General features: G+C 46.7%; 1 long non-coding RNA gene across 6 annotated transcripts in view; it reads left to right on the top strand.

Annotated features, from left to right (window-relative positions):
* The window catches only part of LOC134970233 (uncharacterized), a 307,651-nt gene extending 297,689 nt beyond the window's left edge, over positions 1–9,962 (top strand). Inside the window, exons 5-6 of one of the 6 annotated variants that reach the window (XR_010189734.1) lie at positions 4,888–4,948; positions 9,422–9,962. This is a non-coding gene — a long non-coding RNA (uncharacterized LOC134970233). The remainder of the gene's footprint in view (positions 1–4,887; positions 4,949–9,421) is intronic. The other 5 variants (XR_010189737.1, XR_010189735.1, XR_010189736.1 and 2 more) reach the window with 5 other exon arrangements.
* Positions 9,963–10,589: the final 627 nt, after the last annotated feature.

Consider the following 10,589-nt stretch of genomic DNA (forward strand, 5'->3'; position numbering starts at 1 on the left):
GCGGCCCTACAGCCATGTTGCTTCAACAAGTTGAGCAACTACTAATGGCGGCCTGACACGGCCAGGAGTAAGTGCGGAATTCCCACTCTGACTGAATAATCTGTGTAGAAGTCCTCTACAATCCTTCCCATGGAATATTTGCCAAACATTTGTATGTCCTACAAAATGTCATGTACTGCAGGTACATATATATATATATATATAGAAAAAATCCAAGAATAACCACACAGGTGATTGTACCCAGAAATACCAGCACACAGCTTAGATGCAAAAGAAGAAGTTTTACTTGTCCAGAAAAATCATTTAAAAAGGCAACAAGCATATAGCACACATGATGGTAGCAGCATGAATAGATCAATGAGTACTTATCATTCCGACAGCTGTTTCGACTATCTTCATCATGGGAATAGATAAAGTGACATGGTGCTGTACACTGCCATCCGCAGTGTCTGGTTCCAAAGTGACGTGTGGCACACGTCACTTTGGAACCAGACACTGTGGATGGCAGTGTACAGCACCATGTCACTTTATCTATTCCCATGATGAAGATAGTCGAAACAGCTGTCGGAATGATAAGTACTCATTGATCTATTCATGCTGCTACCATCATGTGTGCTATATGCTTGTTGCCTTTTTAAATGATTTTTCTGGACAAGTAAAACTTCTTCTTTTGCATCTAAGCTGTGTGCTGGTATTTCTGGGTACAATCACCTGTGTGGTTATTCTTGGATTTTTTCTATATGATTACACCAACCGTGCACCAGCGTTTTCTAAATGATAAGTGAGAAGCGGCTGCTTTTGTGGATTTATATATATATATATATATATATATATATATATATATAGTATTCCAGAAAAGAACGGCACTGGAGGCAATGAACTCAAAGAACATGCAGTGTATTTTAAGCGACAGCTGTTTCAGGGCAGAAAGCCCTTTCCTCAAGCAATGACACCAAATGCTGGACAATACAGACAAACACCACTTACCCCACATAAATACCCACAGAGGCATCGACGGCCGCGTCCTCCTCGCGGACCCGTTTCCGGAAACGAAGCCGCCGGGTCACTTCCGGTGAGCGCGTCACCCGTTACCATGGGGACCCGCAGCTTGCGGTTCACCATTTCACTGCAGCGTCTCACAGGAGGCCAGTTCTGCTTCCTCTTCCGTCGGGGCACCAGCTGCGGGGGACGGCCAGATTCACCTCCACTGTAAAAGCAGTATTAAATGCACATGATAATCACAAACTCAAAGGGGAATAAACATGTATAGCAAAAAATACTACTAATTATGACATAAAAAATACATCACATATACATATAACATAAAAAGAACATACAAAAAATGTTTGACTAGGAAAAACTGGGAATCCCTGGCCCCAAATATAGGGAACTTAACCAATCACTGCTGTGATTCCCAAGCAGACCCAGAATATACAATCAAATCAACCTAAATGGCATAATTAGTATGATGCAAGGAATATCCCACTATTTGACAGGACCAAAGCTTCGGTTCCTGATTATGAGTGGAACATTGTTGCAAGGCACAACTGTGCTAGTATTGATCCTGCCTGAATAATAATGGACACAACTGCCTAGCCAAATACATTCCAGTTGATTTTGTCGTTCAGGCCGCGAGGCCAGAACGTGTCCAATTTTAAGATCCACCGGGTCTCCTTTTCCAATAAGATCTTGGCCCTATCCCCTCCCCTGATGGACGATGGTACATGTTCGATACCGAAATATTTCAAAGAACTTAACGGGTGGCCCGCGGTCTTGAAGTGCCGGGCCACCGGCTGGTCTACAGGTTTACCTTCCAATATTAATTTTATGGCGGAACGCTGTTTGAATGCAGCACGGAGGCTGGTTGTTACAGTTGATTTTGCGAGTGCCGACTGCTTTGCCTATATATATATATATATATATATATATATATATATATATATATATACACACATATACTGCAGGTAAACATGCAGCAACTCTCTTTATGCTTAAAATGATCATCTAGCCCAGAGGAGTGACCTGAGGAGCTTCTGCAGACCTAAACCCCCACAGTTTTCCCATGAAGTTCTCTATCGAGATAAGAGGGAGAAGAGTGCAGTGAAACCTTGTGGTACTATCTTTTGAAACTGAATTGGATACTTGTAGGTTAAAATCTCCTGCTCCCAAGTAGATAGGTTAGAAACAACATCATGCTATGTTAGTAGAACAGGAGGTTCAACATCAAAGCACTGTAGTTGTTATTGATAAACTGCAAGTTCTTGTAGTAGCAGCACAATTGCACAGTGATTAGCAGTGCTGCCTGGAAGCATCAATGTAACAAGTTTGATTCCAGTCAGGGCCGTATCTGTGTGTAGCTTATATGTTCTCCCTGTGCTTGCGTGGGTTTTGGTTTCCTCACACAACCTGCCAAACATTGTAGTGGGTTACTTGATGTCTAATTCATATTTCTAAGGTATTACACAGCTGCTTCCCTGCAACTGTGCAATTCCAGGCACATAAATTTCAAGCGCAGAGGAGGCATCTGTAGGAGATAGACATCTCCTGCATGCATTTGCAGGATCCAAGTGCCGAGGACTAAGCTTCGGTCACCATCGTGAACATTGGTTGCGGTACGCCATGGTTTCAGGCTGTGGTTAGTCTGTAAAAGCTGAAGCTTACTCAGATTGGCCGTCGGATCCGGGCCCCAGGATCCAGGAAGTCTGCATCTGACAATGTAGACCCTGGACCCAGTAGGTCTACAAAACGGGAGCGACGCACCCCCATTTTAGAGAATGGTGCCAGTTGCCTACTGTGCCCCCGAAACCCTGCAGCATGTCAGCTGACGGGGCTGCGAGCGATATTGCCTAAAAATCTGAATTAAGCGCTTGGCTTCTGGCAATCAAAATAACCCTAGTGTGTGTGTACAGTATGTCCATGTTATATAGAGTTTTAACGCAGCAGAGTGAACGGGTCCCTGCTGCGCATGCGCGGGCGCCGTAGTGCGCTGGCGCATGCCAGACGGCCGTAGCAGAGATGCGATCGCCTCTGCCTGATTGACAGGCAGAGGCGATCGCTGGGTGGGAGGGGGTGGAACGGTGGCGTTTAGCCGCCGTTTCGTGGGTTTGGTCCGGCCAACGCAGGCGTGGCCGGACCGAACGGGGGGGAGCGTGCCGCAGCGGCTGCGTGACGTCATACGCAGCCGCTGCGGGCCGGGGAGCGATGAGTAGCTACCTGCCAGCACGCTAAAGTGCAAAGACAAAGGCATTGCCGCTGTGCGATGCCTTTGCACTTCTGCGAGGGGGGCCGGACTGACATGCGGGGCGGACTAGCCCTGTGCTGGGTGTCCCCCCGCATGTCAGGGAAGAAGATCGTAGCTGTGCTAAATATAGTACAGCTACGATCTACTTGGAATGACCCCCATAAAGCGCTGCCAGGTTCGCCCTACTCCATTTACTGTATCATGGAAGAATATGTTGTGCTACATGGGAAAAATAAGTAAAAGCTCAAATGATTATTACAAAAAAAAGCAGCAGTGTGTGCACACAATCCGGTGGGGGTTACTGATGGCGATGCAGGAAATGGGTAGCCCTGGGCGTTATTGTGCGTAGATACTTTTATGTCTTGCAGTGAAGCATGTGTACTTTGCGCATGTTAAAGATCACGCACGCGGGTTTCCAGGCTGCTTTGATCCTGGGTTGTGTTTCAGGGACTCCGCGCAGCTGCAGATGCGTCTTCAGGGAAGAGGTCCTCTCGCTGTCAATCAGAGAGATGACAAGATTGTGGCAGCTCCCCAGTTACCCCAGGGCGAGGGACGATGAGAAAATACATCTGCTCCAAACACACACAGCAGGACATTCCTTCTAGCAGCGCGGAAGAACTTTCATTTGTTTGTTAAGCCGATCTCTCTGGAAGGGTCTTGTCTCCAGCTCATAATATTACATGCTAAAGTAAACCTGAATCTTTCTCCTGTGTGATACATTTAGTAATGAGAGAAATCAGCCAGTGTCCTGAACATCTGGGAAGCATTAGGTGGAGCTGGGATACAATGCTGAACAGACACTGTATTCCTGCACTCCTACAATATCAATAGCCAGATGTTGTACTCTGCAACCTGCACATACCATGGCCATGCAACCTGCTCCCCAGTACTGTTTCAGGATCCCATCGTTCACATACAGCCGAGACGAGTGCTGCTTGGTCAGAGAATTCTCCATTCAGGTCTTTATTACGTAGGTGCACTAATTACACTCCAAATTATTATATAGTACACACCACTATATCCTAAACCAATTCTGTATTGTCCTTACTGGGGAGTGTATGCACCTGATGAAAGAGAGAAATAAATAAGATTAATATAAAGACATTTCTGTACCGCTCCATGGGGGTCATTCCGACCCGTTCGCACTGGAACTGCGCATGCGCGGCGCCCGCACGTCGTTGCCCAGCGACAGCCGTCGCCGGGCAACGACCCGAAGAGAGAAGAAAGTGATCGCTGGCACGATCGCAAGAAGATTGACAGCGGGGAGGCGTTCCGGGGCAGATACTCACCGTTTTCCGGGCATGGAGATCCAAACGCAGGCGGGTCCAGGCATTTGGAGGGTGATTGTCTGACGTCAATTCCGGGACCTTCATCGCTGGATCCATCGCACAGGGTAAGTAACTGCAGGGCTGGTCTTGTTCTGCACAAAACTTTTTTTTAGCATAGCAGGGCTGCACAAGCGATCGCAGCCCTGCTATGCTAAAATACACTCCCCCATAGGCGGCGTCTAGTTGATCGCACAAGCAGCAAAAAGTTGCTACGTGCGATCAACTCGGAATGACCCCCAACGAACTGTCCTGCCCCAAGCTTCTGCCCAGCTTGCCTGTATGGTAACTGCAGCATTTTCTTTTGTGTATCTTATATAGGAACCAGGACCTGCTGTCATGGATGACCAACAACAGTGATAAGAGAGCAGCTGTGTCCCTGGTAATAACGGTGTCTGCCCTGCCCCTATCTTATAGAGACCCCAAGTACTCCAGACAGAGGGGTGTCCTTGTAGTGACGCATAAGGGCAGCTGTCCCAGGTCGCTGGTGTTTGTAATGTCTCAGATATAGACACTGGAGTGATGCCCAGAGATAAGGAGGGGACAATGGGGGTAATTCCGAGTTGATCGCAGTAGGAACTTTGTTAGCAGTTGGGCAAAACCATGTGCACTGCAGGGGAGGCAGATATAACATGTGCAGAGAGAGATAGATTTGGGCGTGGTGAGTTCAATCTGCAATCTAAATTGCAGTGTAAAAATAAAGCATCCAGTATTTACCCTGCACAGAAACAAAATAACCCACCCAAATCTAACTCTCTTTGCAAATGTTATATCTGCCCCCCCTGCAGTGCACACGGTTTTGCCCAACTGCTAAAAAATTTCCTGCTGCGATCAACTTGGAATTACCCCCAATGAGAGCGCTATGCAGGGTACAATGACGAGATATCTATATATATATATATATATATATAAATGCGAAAGCCCTCACTCACTAACTCACTGACTGAATCATTACCGATTCTCTTACTTCCTGATATGTTAGGAAGCTGAAATTTAGGAATTCTTCAGGTGGGAAAACTGCGTGATTAGAATTCTAATAAACCTCCCCTAAGGGGATGAAAAGGGGGTTGACATGATGTCATTACTGATGATGCGTGCGTGAACAATAACACCCAACCATAACACCCAAACAGACAATCGGATCACGTGTTGCGTGAACAATAACATCCAAACATACAATCGGATCAAAATTTGGATTGCACCTCCAGTGGGTAGATTTAATAAAATACAAAAATGGTCCTGTCACTTTTTACCGTATCTGTTACGGGTGCTTCTCGGGTAACGCCAATAACCATGGATTAATATTTACTTACATTAACACATTTCAAATTTACAGCTCTCTACATAGATTTATCAAATTTTTAACATTCATTTATATTTACAGCCGTGAAAATCAGAAACTCCCGTGCGAAGAATGGGTAGAACAGCTAGTGGGTGTATATTATACCCCTTTTCCACTAGCTTTAAAAACACGGGTAAATGCGCGGGGGCGCGCATTTACCCGTGTTTTTCCTAGTGGAAATGCCCCCCCACCCTGCAGATTCCCGGATCAAGTGATCCGGGAATCCTACCCGGGTATCTTGCCGGGTTGAACACGTGTTCAACCTGGTAAGCTGTGTAGTGTGAACGGAAACACGGCTCACGTTCAGAGTGAATGGAAGGGCGGTGCTGGGTGATCATGTGATCTCCCAGCGCCACCCCTGCCACGTCACTAGCAGCGTCATCAACCAGGCAGCCGAGTAGTACCCGTGTCAGGCTCCCGGCTGCGACCCGTGCTACAGGTGTAAAAGGGGTATTAATAATAGTGGTCTGTGTTGGTTGGTAACCAGAAGAAGCGACTATGGGCCTAATTCAGACCCGATCGTAGCAGCAAATTTGTTAGCAGAGGGGCAAAACCATGTGCACTGCAGGGGGGCAGATATAACATGTGCAGAGAGAGTTAGATTTGGGTGGGTTATTTTGTTTCTGTGCAGGGTAAATACTGGCTGCTTTATTTTTACACTGCAATTTGAACACACCCCACCCAAATCTAACTCTCTCTGCACATGTTACACCCCCCCCCCCCCCCCCTGCAGTGCACATGGGCCCTCACTCCGAATGTTCGCTCGCTAGCCGCTTTTCGCAGCAGTACACACGCTAAGCCGCCGCCCTCTGGGAGTGAATCTCAGCTTAGCAGAATTGCGAACGAAGTATTCGCAATATTGCGAAAAGATTTTTCTGTGCAGTTTCTGAGTAGCTCGAGACTTACTCTGCCAGTGCGATCAGTTCAGTGCTTGTCGTTCCTGGTTTGACGTCACAAACACACCCAGCGTTCGCCCAGACACTCCCCCGTTTCTCCAGCCACTCCCACGTTTTTCCCAGAAACGGTAGCGTTTTTTCACACACTCCCATAAAACGGCCAGTTTCCGCCCAGAAACACCCACTTCCTGTCAATCACATTACGATCACCAGAACGAAGAAAAAACCTGGTAATGCCGTGAGTAAAATACCAAACTTCTTAGCAAATTTACTTGGCGCAGTCGCAGTGCGAACTTTGCGCATGCGCAATTAGCGGAAAATCGCTGCGATGCAAAGAAAATTACCGAGCGAACAACTCGGAATGAGGGCCATGGTTTTGCCCAATTGCTAACAAACTTGCTGCTGCGATCAACTCAGAATTTCCCCCATGGTTTTGCCCATCTGCATTCAAATTTGCTGCTGCGATCAGGTCTGAATTAGTCCCTATGACATTTTACAATTTAAGAAGACAAATATGTGTCAGTACAGGATGTTATTACATGTTGGACATGGTATGCAGAGATTTACTAATCACTCATCCCTTTATTATTATTATTATATGTGTATAATCACAAGTTCGTCGATTGTCCTTCCTTGGATCACTTTTGGTAGGTACTAACCACTGCATACAGGGAACACCCCACAAGACCTGCCTCTTAAGATGCTCTGCCCAGTCGTCTAGCTTTCACAATTTGGCCCTTGTCAAAGTCTCTCAAATCCTTAAACTTGCTCATTTTTCATGCTTCTTACATATCATCTTCAAGAACTGAGGTAGGGAGTTTGACTGGGGCGATACACCTGTTAAACTGTAACGCAGGTGTCCTAAGGTGAGCTCAGGGAGGACGGAAACCTCCCATGAAGCAGAAGGGCAAAAGCTTGCCTAATATAGTAACAGGATAATCAATGTTGTTCATTTCACGTGTCAGTGGTTTTATTGTTCTAGCTGATCGATATATTACAGTCTGGGTTTACACTACAAGTTTCCTGCAAAACACCCCCAATACATCAGTAACTGCTGTCCTGCTAACATTTGGTTACAAAAGCACAGTGTACATAGGGCCTAATTCACGGTTAATTAGAAAACAGTGTTTTCCACTAATAGGCAAAACCATATGCACTGCAGGTGAGGCAGATGTAACGTGTGCAGAGAGAGTTAAGGGGGGTACACACGGAGCGATGTTCAGCTAATTTCTAAGCAATCTGACTAGATTGCTTAGAAATTAGTTGAACATCGCTCCATGTGTATGGGGTACCGGCGACAGCGATGCGTGACGTTATCGCCGGTGCTAGATTGTGCCTGCATGCAGGCCAATCTAGCAGGTTGCTCATTTCACCACTGGGTGAAATGAGCGCCCCCCCTTGCTCAGCACATCGCGCTGTGCTGAGCAGGGAGAGAGATGTGTGCGGTCTGTGCTAGATCGCTCAGCACACATCTCTGGGGAAATCTCCTCGTCAGTATGTTACATCTGACCCACCAGCAGTGGGAACAAATTAACCTACCAGTATATTTTGGAGTGTTTGAAGAAACCCACACCAGCACAGGGAGAATATACAAACTCCACACAGTTAGGGCCATGATGGGAATAAAACCCATGACCTCAGTGCTGTGAGGCAGTAATGCTAACCATTACACCCTCCATGCTGCCCACTTTATTTTTCTACACTAGCTCTGACTAAACGTCCACTTTCACATTGTCCTGTTATTTTTGTATTATTTATTTGCTAGCAGCTATTCGTATAGCGCATATTTTCCTGAGTCAGTCTCATCAGTCTCTGCCATTGTGGAGCTTACACTCTGTATTCCCTATCACAGAATTTCCCAAAGTCCGCCATTATAGTCCAAGGGCCGGATGTAATTAAGTCCGAGTTGGCTGGAGGTTCCCAACTGAACTCTGATGTTTTTTAAAAGCAGCAATCATGTACTAAACAAAACCATGCCTTGTAAATGATTGCGCCTTTAAAAAAAGCGTCCTAGGACCTTATTCAGAGACGGACGCAGATCGCATACGCAGCCAGATCTGCATCCATCTCCTCCCTTGCTGGGGGCCACACAGCACAGGACAAGGCCACCAATCTAGTCCGCCTCCTGAGGCATTCACGCATTGCTTTAAGCTTGACCCCTGGAGCTGTCAAGCGGTCCACCGCCATTTTTTTTTATTAATCGGAGCGGCTGCGTTAGACATCACACAGCTGCTACGAAATGGTCCTGGCTTGGCCCCATTCGGCCCGCCACACGGCGTGAACGCTGCGTCAATGCCCTGCGAACACCTGCCGTTGTCAGTCACACTGTGGCCGCATCCTTCTGCGGCCACAGTGGGTGCGCAGACCACCCAAATGACCCCCCTAGTTTGGTCGGGAACTTGCACCTCCGGCCAACTCAGACTTAATTACATCCTGTCTTAGGTGTTAAAGATATCCATGCTGGAGTCCAGAGGGTTAAATCAAATGAACTCAGGTACTAATGACATCACCGGTACTTAAGCATGAATATCCTTAAAACCTGACCTGTAATGGCGGAAACACTACCCTATCACATGGACACATACACACCAACCAGTATGTTTTTGCATTTTGTTAGGAAACCAGAGCACCCAGAGGAAACTCACGCAAACACTGGGAGAACATACAAGCTCCACACCGATGACCTGGAATTTAACTCCCAACCACAGTGCTGTAAGGAAAGCATGCTATCCACTATGCCAACTGTGCTGCTCCATACCGCAACTTCAAGTATTGGGACTTCTGCTTTGACTCTCTCTAAAGTACCCATCCCACGTTATATCTAAAGTGTTTGTGGGATCGAAAGAGTAAAGCTAGGATGTGGCGTGTACAAGTAAAAATGTAGTGTTTCTTTCAGTGTATAAAGTGGGTATGGATGCGTTGGGAAAAGACAGTTAACATGTTCACTTTAATGTTTGTAGCTGCCATCTTCCTCGTCATGATTCTCCTGAAGGAAGCTATGACGGCATTACATATGTTGGATCAGGGCTGACGTTCCAAGCTTCCCCTGGCGACCTCAAGAAGGAGTGTTTTAGAATAAACACTTTGACGTGTTGGCACAATAAGTTATACGGTATTCATATGATCTAAATTATTTGATCTGCCTCTGGTCTAATCCTTATAGATCACAAAGATTGTGTAATCAAAAGAGAGACTAGAAAGGAAACACCACAAAATAACTATTCTCTACATCAGTTGATTTGATTAAACCAATTTTCAGGGACTTTGCTGTCCTCAAAATTCAGAACAACCATTTCAGACGTCCCAGTTAATGGAATGAGTCCTCAGTAGCGGATTTTGCTACAGCCACATGGGATTTTTGCCTAGGGCGCCGCCGCCATGGCAAGATCCGCTACTGTTGGTCAGTGCCCCCGGTGCTGTGCGGTGCTGTGAAGGAAACTAGACACTACCCATCTAGTTTCCCTTCGTGGAGAGGACCTTTGCTGTGCGGTGCGCGATGACGTCATCGCGCACCACACAGCATTGAGGGACTGGCACATAGACACTAGGGCTCATGATTGACCTCTAGTGTCTATGCTGTGCTATGGGAGAGACGTCATGACATCTCTCCCATAGATCCGAGGAGCGGCACCAGCGGAGGTCAGGAGCGGGATAGTAAGTATTAATTAATTTTTTTATTTATTTTTTGTAAGCGGCGCTACTCAACTGGGGGCACAAACGGGGGCGCAACGCTACAGGGGGCATAACTGACCACGCCCCTGTATGAAGCCACGCCCCTATTTTTG

This window comes from Pseudophryne corroboree, chromosome 11 (assembly GCF_028390025.1).
Source record: "Pseudophryne corroboree isolate aPseCor3 chromosome 11, aPseCor3.hap2, whole genome shotgun sequence".
Lineage (NCBI taxonomy): Eukaryota > Metazoa > Chordata > Amphibia > Anura > Myobatrachidae > Pseudophryne > Pseudophryne corroboree.